The 16,114-nt window shown below is 41.6% G+C and overlaps 1 protein-coding gene across 2 annotated transcripts in view; it reads left to right on the plus strand.

Moving 5' to 3' along the window:
- The window catches only part of SH3RF2 (SH3 domain containing ring finger 2), a 108,971-nt gene that overhangs the window by 83,416 nt on the left and 9,441 nt on the right, over positions 1-16,114 (plus strand). The window lies entirely within an intron of this gene.

Raw genomic sequence — 16,114 nt, forward strand, 5'->3', positions numbered from 1 at the left:
TTTAGTGTTTGGTGCAGGTCCCATCGGTGGGGCCTCCAGCCATCATATATTTATCACTTATCCCATAAATAGCTGATCAATGTAATTTATGGGAAAACCTTTCTAATGCTGCAGTATGCTGCAATTAGAGATGAGCGAGCATGCTCGGCAAGGGCAGTTACTCGAGAGAGAGAGAGCAACGCTATTTTCGAGTAACTGCTTGCTCGTCAGAGAGAATTCGGGGGGTGGGGGGGCCGTAGGGGGCAGAGCGGGGGGGGGGAGAGTGGGGCCTCCACGGTCCCCCCACCCCCCGAATTTTCTCCGACGAGCATGCAGTTACTCGAAAATAGCGTTGCTCTCTCACGAGTTACTGCCCTTACCGAGCGTGCTCGCTCATCTCTAGTTGCAATACCTTGTGTATAGATATAGTAATTAAAATGACAATTAAATGGATTTAAATGAATGTATGATGTGAGATTGTTGTAAGTAATGGAAGTTTATTTTTTTAACTTGGTAGTGAGAAATATAAGTATCATGAGATCTTTTACAGCAAACCATCTATTATAATGTTGGTTTTAAACCTTAGTCTCACTTTCAGGTTATTTGATAAGATTAAACTGTCTATGCAGAATTGTAATTTTAAGTTAACACATCTGCAGGGCACAGCTCCAACTTTGAATGCAGCATTACTATTTATGTGCTGAATATGAAACATAAAATTTCGCACATGCAAAAGTGTTATTTTTTTGTAAATTCCTGGGATTTATTTAACTCATTAGCCCTTAATCCTAGTGGGCTGTAGGCAATTCTACAATTTAATCCATTCTGTGAGCCTTCAAGCCTCTCAGAGTGTTCTTACTGTTGATACTCATAGTCACCTTAAAATACTTGATTAAGGAACTAACAATAAAGATGATTATGTAGCAAAACTATGGAAAGATATGTAAAGGCTGGGAGAGATTTCCTTCCAAACTGAAAAGGGCTGTCTGCCTGACAATTGTTCTCAGAAGAGCAGGGAATTTTTTGTGGTCGTAGTTTACGTCATTCACTGGTCGGAGGAACTTACAGTACTTGGTGGTTGAGGTCACCTGCTCTGTGGAAAACCAGAAGGTTTATCATTGTTTTTATAATCAATGTAAAGAGAGGTGACAGGTCTTCTTTAAAAAACAGAAGGTAGAGGGAATGTCGAAGACAATGTTTTAAAGACTATGAAGAAGTATGTCATAAAACTTTAGCATTCTGATCAGGTATGCAAAGCAAAACTCGCTTATCACCATCAAGGACCTGCAGTTTGGTTGCCACAAGAGTATACACGCATTACTCGACTGTGTAGCACTGCTTTGATCTTCATTATAGATAAGGGAGCACCCAAATGCTCGGGTCCGTGTTATTTGAGTCGAGCTTTTCGCAAAATTCGAGAGCTCTACTCGAGTAACGAACCCCATTGGCTACATTTTTGTATATGGGACGCCGGGTCCCGAGCTTTTTTTTTTTTTTGTATCTCTCTCTCTCTCTCTCCCCTGCCTGCCAGACAAAAAATTTGCCATTGACGCGAGCTGCATCGCGGCGGGGAGGGGCCAAAACGGGCACGTCACAGCGGGGAGGAGCCAAAAGCTGGGGCGGGGTCGAACGCGACTTGATGTTTGCTCGAGTAACGAGCACCATTGAGTACGCTAATACTCGAACGAGCATCAAGCTCGGCAGAGTATGTTCACTCAACTCTAATCTCCATTTATATATTGTCACAAGAAAACCTTACCAGTAAGCTGTTCACAAAATGCAATCTCAAGTTTGTCGCATGTGCTGTAGTTTATTCAATGCACTGACTGCCAGACTAGAAAAAATGTTTTTCTTGGGGCCAAAGTGTTTTGCGGTTCCTAAGGTAAAGAGATGTGTGAGTTATACATGCTTCACGAGGCCCTCAAAACTAGTGTGAGTTAAATGCAACTCACATGGCAGCTAATGTGTAAAAAAAAAAAAAAAAAGATGAGCTCTCAAAGTGTAACTAAACTTTCAAAAAACTTTTGACATGTCACTGTGATATGTCATAGGTTTTCATTGGCTGAGAACCCCACCAAGTGCTAAAATACAGGGGCAGAAGTACAAACTCATAGATTTTTCTTTCGAGCGCATGTACTGCTCCGAGGAGAGCCAAAAAGAGGTGATCAGGCACATTGCTCAGATGAGTACTTTTCCCCTTTCTGCAATCAGTGGGGATCTCCGTACCCAGGCCCTACTGATCAAAACTTGTTGCTGGCTCTTTTTAGCAGTCATTACGAGGATTTCTGGCAACCAACGGAATTCTGCACTGCAACATATTTTTTGTGCAATACACCAGCTTGAAGAGTTGAGAAAACGCCAATTAAACTCGGCACTCGATCGCGGCTATTCCTCGTTGATCCGGCCGGAATAAAGTCGCATCACCCGTGTGTATGAGGCTGTTGATGTTCCCTGTTGAGGATTATCTTGAATTATCATTTAATACTATAGTCATAGTTGTTGGCCATAGTCGGTGCTATCTTAAACTTGCCTATAATTTTGCTCAGACACGTAGCTAGTGCTGTTGAGCTGCACAAGCTGCATTTGCACACAGACTCCAGTTCCAGAGAGATTCATAAAGCCCTTATTCTACATATGAGGACGTATAAATAGTATGTGACAGTTGAGGAGCCCTGGTGCAGATGTTGCTTCAGGGCTTCATGGAAGGCCTCTGGTTATGCTATGTGCACAAGCTAATCAGGTAAGCAACCTTGCAGATTGATTCATCTAATTGTAGATTGCTTATTAGGCCCAGGCTCATTATTGCCCCATGAAGCACATCTCTTTTTTTTTCATTTGGCCCATGGGGCTGTGTGGTCCAGACCTAGAACAAAACGTGGTTTCTGCTTGCGCCAAACTGCTTAGTTTATCTGGTTTTAACTTTATTTCTATTTTCTCTTTAAGCTCTAGTAACCTTTGGAACCCATTTATCAATCATCTTTTCAATCTCATTGCTATTCTTAACATTTGCATTCAGTTTCTAAAACTCCCTATGTATGTTTTTGAAAACCCTGCATGGAATAGGCTTTTAAAATCTCTTTGAACCGATATAAATGCTAGCACTTTGAATTGCTTTCATGCTACATACTAAAACGTATAAAAATGATATACATTGGATTGTGTAATTACATAGTCTGGCTGGCTCAGTGTGTGCTAGAACAACCTTGGAAGGTAAGATTGGGGGAAGAATTGAGCTCTATCTTGTGAAAACTATTTAAGGATTTACTTGTGAAACATGAAATTGACAGGAAAGAAATGCATTAGTTTGATTTAAGTAGTTTCATTACCAGGTAGAGTGCCTTGTGTTGGTAATGTAGAATTACTGTTGTTGTAATTGCACACAGCTAATGTTGGAGAAGGTAAAGTACGTTTTAGTAGCTGCAGCAATAAAAGAGAGAAACACCTTAGAGGTGAAATAAGGATTTTTGAATACATACTGTACTGTGCAAAAATGTTAGGCAGGTGCGGAAAAAATGCTGCAAAGTAAGAATATTTTCAAAAATAGAAGTTTTAATAGTTTTCTGTCAATTAAAGAAAATGGTGACGTGATTAGGTGAACGTTCTTGCCATCTGAGGCCCAAATTCGGGTCCACCTTTGGCCTATAAAAAGGCTCTCAGATGCTACTTGTGTGTAGTGACCTCTTTTTCCACTTGTGTAGAGCTTGTTGACCACTACACATGACTCTACAATGCAATCAAATAGAGAGAAGTCAGCATATATGGTATAGTGAAAAGATTCCTTTTATTCCTCCAAACCCAGCTATCAGTGTTTGATAGGGGATGCATTATTGAAATGGGAAAAGCTGGATGATCGTATTAACAAACTGCCCACAATCTGGCCCTTTCTGATCAGACTGTTAGGAGGTGTTCGGACCAGTGGATGCATGAGGGTATGCAGACAGGGAGACTGGGCTTAGGACACCATTCAGAGACAGGTGGCACCATCGTTAGAGGCCCCTGTGTCTGTCGGAACCATTTCCAGGCATTCGGCTGAAGAACATTGGTCTCATGGTGCCCAATATGTGTACCGCCTTTGACACCCACTATGTCTTCCATTTGTAGGTGTGCTGCACAGTGGAACCAGGTTGCATTCAGTGACAAATTCAGATTTAGTTTGGGCTCTGATGACAACCATGTTTGTGTATTGAGACCTAGGGGTTGAGCACCTCAATCTTGCCTTTGCTGTTGAGCGGCACACTATCCACACTGCAGGTGCGATGGTCTGGGGACCATCACATACGACAGTTGGTCATCCTTAGTAGTGGTATGAGGGACAATGACAGCTCAGCAATATGTTCAGGAGCCACATGTGTTGTCTCTCATGGCAGCTTCCAAGATAGCAGGATAATGCTTTTTAGCAGGATAATGCTCAGCCACACACAGCAAGGATGTCCATGGAATGCCTCTACAACTTCCATGGCTTGCCTAGTCGTCAGTTTTATCGCCAATAGAACATTTATGGGACCAAGTTTACAGACTATCTGGAGGCTCACTTACAGCAATTGCTTGCACCATGGAACTTAATCTGGAGATGCAGATGACCAGGCGAAATAGTTGGCCAATAGCATCATCACTGGATAATATGCTAAGTTAAGGTATATACATCTAGCTCTTTACTATAGAATTTGAAGAATTCCATGGTGCTGATATATAGATATTTCTTTGGCTTGAGTAGGGTTCCATGCCTTAAAATAACAAGCAGATGTCCCAAAATTACAGCATTCAAAAAACGTGATATTGTGTGTGGAGTTTTGCTAATTATTTTACTATCTAATAGAATATAGTCTCTAAGTCCCCACATACAATGATGATTCCTTTAATAACATAGAACTGGAATATGGCCCCCAAGAGTACATTTTAACAGGAGGTATTAAGACTTCCTTGCCCCCCAGCCAGTGAAGGTGAAGATGTGATGGCCAGAAAGCCAAAAAAATGACCAACAAACAGCAGTGGGTGAGAAATAAAAACATTATGGCAAATTCAGCCCCATAACTGGAGCCTGTAAAGGAGATTCTAAGAATATGTCCACATCTATGGAACAGGAGGGAGTTTTCCTATCATAAGTCCCTGTGTGCCATTCTGCTGGAGTGAAGTGACAGTTGGAGCCCCAATTCATGAAGCAGGCAGACAACAGTAGTTATTGCTTGTGGCAAGAGTGTTTTTGATTTTGACAATTTGTAACTTGTGGTATTCAGAATACACTCCGTTAATTACAACCCTCTGGGTTCTTAATGTGTTTAATGTCAAGTTACTATTGCTATATCTGTACATAGTCATTTTGTTTACTCATAGGTGAATGAAGAACTAGAACTACAGCAAATTTAGTAGATCATTTGACCACGATTTTGAAAGAGAAGGTCTTCTTTGGATATTTACTCTTATTATACAAAATATTTACTGCTAGAGTTCCTTCACACTTTTTTTCAATGTATTAAAATGCCAAACTTACCATGTTTAAAATGTTTTACTGGTGTGTTCTGTTCAAGATTCAAGTTTCCATTCAGAGCTTCTGTCACTTCTATCGTTTCCATTAACATACAGGATGAATTAGTGTTCCATCTAGATTACAATTTGTATAAATTTGTAATGCCCAAGAGCCGCATGACATCACTCTTCAAAAGAAAGCTGCCGACCATTGCCCCACCCACCCCAATATAAAACAATATCAGTAGATCAGACTCTTGATGAAGATAGTCATTACAGTTGGCAACCCGTAGTCAGGTCCTTCACAAACTGAACCTTTTAAGGAAAAAATACCCCTATATAAATGTCCTATTTGATATCTATAAAGCCAACATGCCAATACTTACACCAAGACCACTTCACATTTTACATCATATTTGCTCTCCTCTTTCCAACCAAATAATGTAATTCATTTATACTTTGAACTCGTTCATGCCGGAGGGCCAAGACAATGGGCATCTTATATACTCCTTACAATGTAAACAGCTGAGACAATGAGAGTATGAGCACTGATTTGACAACTGAGAATCATTGCCCAACATTAAGGGGTTTCACGTCGGTACTACATTTTTATTTAATTTCAAGTGGGAATTTCTTATGGTAGCACAACCATGTTTGTCTAACCTAGGAAAATACTAGATTCTATAGTTAGTGGATGTTGTTTGAGCCTCCAGGGCATGATGGAACTGTATTAGCCCAAGTTCTGTCTGGAGTTGTTCAGTGCTATTAAAGGCCCCCTTTTCATAGATTGGGACTATCCTGTGTATTCCTTTCACTTTCCAATCTTAGAATCTCTCTAATTTATATACAGTACCTTAGACAGCATGGTATTATGCCAAAGTCAGGTAAGAGTAATGTATCCCTTAAAGTTCTGCAACTTGTTTGCCTTTTCCTAGACACACCATATTAAAGATACATAAGGTTCTCTAGAATGAACCAATATCCAGAAGATAAATACGGGTCTGGCCGCCTGCCCTGTGGGAGATAAGCTCTCCTATGACACACACAAGCTGTCCACCTGACCCCAACACTTGAAAGACTGCATTTCTGTGGCTAAAAAATACAGCTAGGGGCTTTGAGTGTACAGTTACATTGGTCCTTTACTCTGCAAAGTTTCCAGTCTGAACCTTACATATTTTTGTTCCAAGTTTAAGTAATTATATCAAGATAGACTTTTATCACCTATCCATAGTGTGTGTGTATATATATATATATCTTTTAGAAGGGGGTCCCGTGTCTTCCTGCCTCCTTACTGCGGACTTGTTGTACCCCCCCCCCCCCCCGTAATGAGGAGGAGATTGAATGGAGCAATGGTCGCACATACATGGTGCCGCTCTATTAATTTTCAATGGGACTGCTAGAGATGGTGCTCGGCTATTTCTTTCAGTCCCACTGAAATGAATAGAGTAGCAGCCATGCATGCACAGCCACCGCTGCATTCAATCAGATGTCACTGTGTGTGGGAGAAGCATCCCCACAGTGGCAATACAGGGGGACATGGGACACCCATTCTCAGGATCAGTGAGACCGTCATGGATGGATGATCTTGGTACAACCCCTATAATGCACTGACAAGCCTTTGTAAAAATGACGAATTGGGATCCAGAGGGGGTTGTTGTGCAGAGTATATAATGACTGTGGCAGCAGGATCATCTTTATTAAATTGGCTTTGCCAGTTACTGTCAGTGACAGCTTATGCCAAGGTTTTGGGATTTTGAAGCCCCTATACAGAAAGCCTGTGGGAAAAAAATGCCATACCTATAGCATGCTGAGTAAAAAAAACAAAAAACAGCACTGACCTAAAAACCAGCACAAACCCAAACCCTTTGTATGTAGACTTCCATATTTTACTGTTGTCTTTGAAGTAGTTGCTAGTTGCTATATCTACCATATATAAATAAATCTTATTTGTATAGCACCAACTTATTCTACAGTGCTTTCAAGTAATTTATTACTCCCAAGCTTGGGTACTCATTTTACTGACCTTGGAAGCAGAGAAGGCTGAGTCAACTTTGAGCCAGCTGCCTGAACCATTGAGTGGGATTGACCTCACAACCCTCAGGTCATGAGTGAGAGCTTAGGACTGCATTTACTACAGATGTTGTCCAGTTAGAACAAGCATGTAAAAAAATATCCTAGTTTCCATCTGGAAGCCAGGAAGGTAGTACTACAGGATACTATACATTTGTTATCAGCACATTACAAAGAAACCTAAGAACAGATATAAAAGTTCTCTATAAACATTCATGAATTCTCTGCTTTCTGAAGCACTACAGCTACTTCTGCCGTTCAAAGCAATGACATGAAAATGCACAATCTTGATCCCAGAATGGAATTTTCCCTTTGATTATTGTACAATGGTCGCTTCACTATTGTTTACAAGAAAGACTTCCAGTAGTAAATCTCTCATGCGTTGTACACAATTGCATTCCTTTAAGTCAGCAAAACACTTCTTCCTCCTCTCATATTCATGCGGTTATGCGCCATGAATTCTCATTGACTAGTATTCGGGAAATATTCCAGCAAGGGAATGGAAATTGTGGTTTGTGTTCTTAGTGCTCATTTTGCAGCCTCCTCATTGTTCTCCCCCAAACCATAACAATAAAACGTAACTACAAGAGAAGACATAAATAGCGGTATAATAAGGAGTACGATGCAGGCGCCAAGCAGGCAGATCTACATCACTGAGCCTATTCCGTACTCTCCGAAATGTCTCTACTAATGAAATGAATTGGTGTGTGGGGTGCTTTGCCACAGACTAGCTATATTATTAAACTATAAATCAGGCTCACTAGGCAACTGCATATAACACAAGCCAAGAAACTTTGAATTGTTCCGTATGGCGTCGTTTCAGTTGAATTATGACAAGTTGGTTTTTAACTGCAGGCTTCAGGGACAGAGGCATGTTTGTGCATCTTTATCGGTAATGCGTACAGATGTCTCCTCCTTTAATTACGGACTGAAGGAAATTATAATTTGATTATATCTACCCAAGCCTAAAATAAGTATAAAATGTATATATATATATATATTACTGGTTTAAGTTCTCATCACATTTGGGCATCACGCTTGCTGCCATCATCTGCAATGTTCCACTGAACATATGTCCCAGACATATGCAACTATGTGGCTTGCATACATCTATGGTATGGTACGTGCTACCCTGGTTTTTGTTGGTTTTTTTCCAGGGGTTATATTGAAAACTGTTGAAGCAAAAGTATACTGACCAAATGTATGCCTAAAGGGCATTTATAGGTATTCTTCTGGATTATAATAGCCTACAGGCAGGTTAGATATGTTAGTCGAGAATATTTTTCAGTATATATGGAGTTTTGTGAAGTATTAGTGTCATTTAGGACGAAAAGACACTAAGGCCTCATGTCCACGGGATAATTAATATTTAAAATCCACAGCGTTTCTCCCGCACGCGGATCCGCGCCCCATAGGGATGCATTGGACGCCCGCAGGTAGTTAAATACCTGCGGATGTCATTTTTCCCGTCAGGCGCGGATCCGCGTGCAGGAAAAAAAATGGACATGCTCCATTTTCATGTGGGTCTCCCGTGCGGACGGCTTCCACAGGCTTCTATTGAAGCCTATGGAAGCCGTGCACATCCGCTGGGCCGAAGAAAGAAGATCCGGCCGCGAAGGAAGGAAGATCCGCATCGTCTGGAGCAGGTGAGTTTATTCAGATTTTTAGGCCTCATGTCCGCGGGGCAGGAGGGACCCGCTACGGATTCTACATGAAGAATCCGCGGCGGGCCTGATTTTTCCCATGGATATGAGGCCTTATACTTCTCTCCCATTTAAATTTAAACAACACATAAGGCTTGAAAGAAAAATGAAATGATCCAATGCTTAATATTTTACACTTATCTTTTCCAACCTCATCTATTTCTAGTTGGAAAACAAAGATACTGTTACGTTTGTGCAGGGTGCAAGTACGGCATCCTTCATAGACAGCACTAACACGTACATGACAAAGACATAAGCATGGTCCAAAATGGACTAACCTATACATGTATTGTATCACCAAAATATATATATATATATTTCTTCAGATCTGTCTTGTCACTAGCCTGATAAGAAGCCTAAGTAGATTTGAAAGCTTGCTTTAACATCCTCCCTTTTTGTTAGCTATTAAAAGGTATCATATCTACAAGATTACTTTGTTTCTCTGAGAACAATCACTCTAGTGACACTTACGCGTTAAAACCCCAGAAAGGGAAGTAGAACGCACACATACTTGCAATGAAATCGACCAAAATCAGACCCGCCTATAAGAATAAGGCCTAACTCTTTCAAAGACTCTTCTTTTTGCCTAAACTTTATTCCAGTTCTCCTGTATGACATTAGTCATCCAGCTGACAGAACGCAACCATACCTACATTTTATTAGTTTATCAAAGTACAACAGAAATAGATACACTGGAAGGCCTTAGTCAGACGGGCGTTTTTTCGCGCGATTTGCGGATCGCATGACGGATGCGCATCCGCAAATCGCGTGACCGATGCCCGAAAATCTGCTCCTAGCCGCGTTTCATTAGAAACGGGCCGGAGCTGTCCAGCGCATTGCATTCAATGGAGCCGGCAATACAGCCGACTACATTGAAAGCAATGCGCTGCGGGCGAGTGTGGGATGAATTGTCGGGAAGGGCTTAAATATATAAGCCCTTCCCTGCAATTCATCCAGAAAAGTGTTAAAATAAAAAATATATACATACTCACCTGCTCCCGGCAGCCGGAGTTCCGCGCAGCCGGCCTGCAGTGGGTGTGAAGGGGGTGTGAGTCAGACTCAGCTCTGAGCCAATCAGGGGGCAGGTCTGACTCACACCCCCTTCACACCCACTGCAGGCCGGCCGCGGCTGGACTCCGACTGCCGGGAGCAGGTGAGTATGTATATATTTTTTATTTTAACACTTTTCTGGATGAATTGCAGGGAAGGGCTTATATATTTAAGCCCTTCCCGACAATTCATCCCGCGCACGCCGGCAGCCCATTGCTTTCAATGGAGTCGGCTATATTGCCGGCTCCATTGAATTCAATGGGCAAACATCGTTCTTCTCTGCCACAGCTGTTACAGCTGTGGCAGAGAAGAATGATTTGTCTTCTATATGTTCTCAATGGGGTCGGCGCTGCTGCCACCGGCCCCATTGAGCGCATATAGTGAAGAGAACAGGAATCGCAGATCGCAGATAGGTGCGATCTGCGATTTCTGTTCTATAATTTATCGGACGAGCGCATAAAAAGCGCTCATGTGTCCGATACCATTGCAAAGCAGTGGTTTTAAAAAAATCGCCGGACGCATGCGCATGCGCAAATTGCGCAAAAAAACGCCCGTCTGACTAAGGCCTAACAAGCAATAAAAAAATTGTATGTAATGTAGTACAGTATCTACAATATAGACCATAGAAGGGAGCCTATCTTGTGTTTAGGTATAACTAGATGACACCAGATTCTGATGGCTGAAGCAATAAAGCAATGAGCCTTTCCACTATATTGTGTTTTGTGCAGATTGCATGTGTTTAGTTTATTCATTTGTGAATTCTTTCCTACAAATTTATTTAAATACACTAAAAATAGCGATGCTAATTTAGCTTTATCCGTAGCAATAGAAACTAGAGATTAAATGACTGTTTCCATATATTCCACACAGAATAACTAAGTCAGCTAACCTCAGAAACAAACCTCTGTTGTGATCAGCTATTTGAAGGAACCCTTAAATAGTGGATAACAAATCTAAGGAAATCTACCGTTCTTCAAGTGGGTAAAAAAGTTGGAGAGAGTAAAGAATGCATAGAATAAAGCAGTGATAATGAATAATTTATCACACTATAAATAATGTAATATGATGTGTCATCCCTCACATTAAATCTATATTAGTAATGTAGCCAAGCTTGCATAATTTTCTCTTTCACAGTGTCTCCTGCCTCAGTAAACTTTATTTTCTGTTCCTTGTGGGAAAATCCAGTTTTGTAGTAATGCATTTCTGGATGGGTAGACAGACACAGATAGATGTAGGTAAAAAGATATGGATGCGTAGCTGCCAGGTATAGACTTATGCTTAGATAACTAATTGGGAATTAATAGATATGCATGGATATATACATGAACAAGTAAGTATGGTAAATCTTTTGGAAGTACCTAGATCTCTGCATTGATCACAAATAATCTGAACTAATTAAAAACTTTGCCAATCAGCTGTTGGAGAAATCATCAATACAGAGGTTCACTAAAGGCCCATTTAGACAAAATGGTTATCACTCAGAATTCGCTCAAAATAAATTTTTTGAGCGATAATCGTTGTGTGCATTTACACAGCAAGATGATCGCTCAAAATTTGCTCAAACGGCAGTTTGAGTGACAGTTTTGAGCGTTCCCTTTGCAATGTGTTACTGTATGCACTGTATGCAGAAGACAAGCGGGACCGCTATCTTCTGTATACAGCTGTTGTCTTCTTGGAGCGCTCAGCTGGTATACAGCTGAGCACACATAGCAGGGTATCCAGAAGACAAGCGAGGCCGCTTGTCTTCTGTATACAACTGTTGTCTTCTCGGAGCGCACAGCTGGTATACTGCTGAGCCCTCTGAACGGGGTATACAGAACACAGATGCAGTGCTGTCTATTGCATACTCTTACTGTGTTCCTGGAGCGCTCAGCTGATATTCAGCTGAGCACTCCGAGTACGGTATGCAGAACACAGCTGTAGCACTGTCTTCTGTATACAGCTGTTGTCTTCTCGGAGTGCTTAGCTGGTATACAGCTGAGCGCTCTGAGTGGAGTATGCAGAACACCGCTGGAGCGCTGTCTTCTGCATACTCCTGCTGTGTTCACGAAGTGCTCAGCTTAAATACAGCTGAGCACTCCAAGTGGGGTATACAGAAGACAGCTGGACCGATTGTCTTCTGCATACTTCTGCTGTGATTTCCAAGCAAGATACCTGCTGAAACAATAGTATCAAAATAGTGAATTTTGAGCAAGAACCGTTGGGTCTAAATGGGCCTTTACTTTTTCTTCCTGCACTGTGGATGTTTATACAGTGTGCTCAATAAAAGATATGACCAGTACAGTTGTTAGTGTGATATCAGTTAGACTTTGTTGGTCTATGATTGTGACTTAAAGAAAAAGGAAAGAGTCCAGCATCTATATGCTATGACTTAGGCAGGTCTCACAAGGGCACTGTCATGTTCACCCTGAGCATAAGACACACCACGCCCGGGATGAACGTAAGGTTGTGTTCACACAGGAAGCAGACTTGCAGAACAGAGTACAATGTCAAATAATCTAAAAAAAAGAGGAAGGGACAACCTCACCATGACTACTGGGACAAGAACAGCCCTCCTAAGGCCGGCTTCACACGAGCGTGACGGGCTCTGCAGCGGAATATTCCGCAGTAAAGCCCGTCACGGCGCCCCCCAGAGACCCCATACTTATCAGCGGAAGATAGCGTGAAGACGCTTCCCCGCCCACCGCCGTCACGTCATGTGACACGCCAACCGCGTCACATGACGCGGCCGGCCATGTCACGTGACGCACCGGCCGCGTCATATGACGCGGCGGCGGTAGGCGGGAAAGCGTTTTCACGCTATCTTCCGCTGTGTTACAGCGGGAGATAGCGTGAACAGACGGCTTCCATTGACTGCAATGGTAGCCGTCAGCACGTACACCCGCGGCAAATAGAGCATGCCGCGGGTGAGGACGGGAGATTTCACGGTGCGAAATTCCGCGGTGGAATTCCGCATCGTGAGCATTGAGCTATTAGGTTCAATAGAACCTAATAGCTGCGGGCAACGCAGCGGATTTTTGCCGCGAATTTACGCGGCGTAAATCCGTTCGTGGGAAGGAGGCCTAAAAGAGAGGTTATCGCCTCTCTAAAAGCAGCCCCACATCTCGTGCCTCGGCCACTAACTCTAGCAACTGCAAGAAGGAAAACACCAATGAACAAACAAAAGCTGCACTTAGCTTTACAGCAGAACTCTTCCACCACAAACACGTCCTCTCTACACATGGACTGAGGAAATAATCAGCAACAACCAGACCCAGAAGCAGACTTACATAATGACCGAGGCAATGCAACTGGACAGACAGAGTTCCACAAACACCTGAGTAAAATCCACATATGAAACAAGAGAGCAAAATCAGTGACAGAGGAAACACTGAAGGAGGACAAGGACCAAAGTAACACCTAAAGAAATAACAAACCAGAAAACACAAATCTCGACCTGTCAGACAGACTGGAGCACGCGATGACAGTAGCCCATTGATTTGTATTGGGCCACTTACATCTGCGCATGATCTTTCTTGCCATGTATTACACGCACATACACGCCAAGATGGTGCATGTGTACTGGCAGCATGTCATTGCGTACCTGCTGCGTGTCTCTCGTGTGCGGCGCGCAGCTACTGATGGCCATGTGATCTTAGCTTATGTGCTGTACTGTAGCCTTAAACGCATAAACGTATTTGTCTTCCTTGCTGGGATTTTACTGTTTCTCAATATAATTGAGTTGTATGGCCACTGGACTCTTTCCTTCTTCTTCATACTGTAATTCAAATCCAGTCGTGTGAGACCGGCCTTAATTTAACTACTACAGATGCCAAACTAATTGGCCTGTAGTTTCTGGCCTTCTTATGGATGAGTACAACATTGACCATATTCCAGTCATCAGGGACATCACCTGGGACTGGTTAAACAAATCAGTTAGAGGTATAGCAGTAACAGATTGCAGTTCTTTAACCCCTTATTGCTACAGGACGTACATTTATGTCCTGAAGGTTCGGGGTTTCTATGGAGGAGGATTGGGAGTCAATGACGCTCCATATAATGCAGGTACTGGCTGTTTCTTACAGGCGACAACTATCTGCAACTGCTCCAATCAGCAGCACCACTGATCGGAGCTGTTAACCCTTTAAATGCTGCCGTCAATTCTGACAACAGCATTTAAATGCCCTCATCGATGTTCGGGGATCCTTTAAGGCCCAATACCATACTCACCTGTGTGAAGGTAGCCTTAGGGGTCACAATGCTATTACAGTGCAACAAAGTTTCAGGAATGACTAGCTAACTTAGCAGTACTTTTGCTAGTTGACTTCTGGTTAAAGAACAGGCCAGTCTGTCTTGCAGCAGGATGTCACTCATACCGATCTACCCTAGTGGAAGTTTGGAGGGAATATTAAGATGCACTGGGGGTGTATCTTATCCCTTGTCTTCATTTATCTCTTGAACAAACTATATGTAGCTCAGAGCTGAGCCTCCTACGTGAGTCCTCCTGCTTGTGGTGTATGATTACAGTCTGTGTACAGCCATGACAAATATGTTATATAACTATGTAAATGTTTGTTCTGTTTTTCTTAACATTTTTAAATTCTTAGAAGTTTAAAAAAATATACATTTTGATGATTGATTTCCATTCATTTTGAAAAGGTGGATAAAATTCTCCCTTGAGCAACGTTATGTGGCAGAATGAATGCTTGAATTGCTAGTTGTCCAGATATGTCTGAAAGTAACGCCCATGCCTTGTCAGACGTAGGCTTAGGTTAGAGCAGATGATTATGGCTCTATGCTTAGTTTCAGTCACTTACATGTGGTTTTAAAGTGTCAAAACAGCTGAGAAAACTCCAGTTAAGTGTTTAAGCCACATTGACTTGTACTTGAGGACCATTTTCTTTGCATTCTTTATCCATGTTGAATGATATACAATTGAGGAATCATACTGTATGTACTTTGAACTATTCTTTATATGAACATTTGATAAATTGTAATACTTCTAGAATCTTAAGGCTATATAACACTACAAATATTATGTACCTTGACCACTTGTAGAACAGCCAATTTTTGACTCTAAAAACCATCATTTTTTTTTCTTTTTTTTTTTCCGTTGTCTTATATTCTAAGAACTTTTTTTTTTAATTTTCTGTAGATGTAGTCCTATTAGGGCTTTCTTGCAGCACAAGTTTTGTTTTTTAATGCATCCATTTTTGGATACGAATAATGTATACATTTTTAATACTTTTTTGGGGGGGAGGGGGCAGTTTCACAATTTTCATTTGGGTTTTGCTTTTACACTACTCACTATGTGGTATAAATTACATAACTTTATTCTCTGGTTTGATTATGGCAAAAATGTATATATTTTTCTTTTTTTAACTGCTTTTGCACATTAAAAACACACAAAAAAATCCTTAGTTTTGTGTCGCTGCATCCTAAGGCCCATAACATTTTTTCTTTATAGGGCTGTATAGAGCTTACATTTTGTAGGGCCATTTGAAGTTTTCATGGCCACCATTTTGGGCTATACTGGCTTTTTGATCATTTCTTATTCTGTTTTTTGGGAGGTCTGTTAATCACAAAAGACAACAATTCTGGAAGTTTTAAAATGTATTCTTTTTCTCACAGCATGCACCAGGCTGGAGTAAAAAATATGTTAATTTTATAGCTTGGGTTATTACAGATGTGGTGATACTAATTATATGTAGTTCTTTTATTTCCATAGTAAAGCATTTTGTAAGGGTAAGGGTGGCTTCACACGAGCGTGTTTTTGCGCCTACATAGGTGCGCACCCATGTACGTGCAAAAACACGCGTGAATGCAGGTCCGTGCAATGTTTTTAATGGAGACGCGGATGCTGCTGGCGG

Source organism: Eleutherodactylus coqui, chromosome 2 (assembly GCF_035609145.1).
Source record: "Eleutherodactylus coqui strain aEleCoq1 chromosome 2, aEleCoq1.hap1, whole genome shotgun sequence".
Taxonomy (NCBI): Eukaryota; Metazoa; Chordata; class Amphibia; order Anura; family Eleutherodactylidae; genus Eleutherodactylus; species Eleutherodactylus coqui.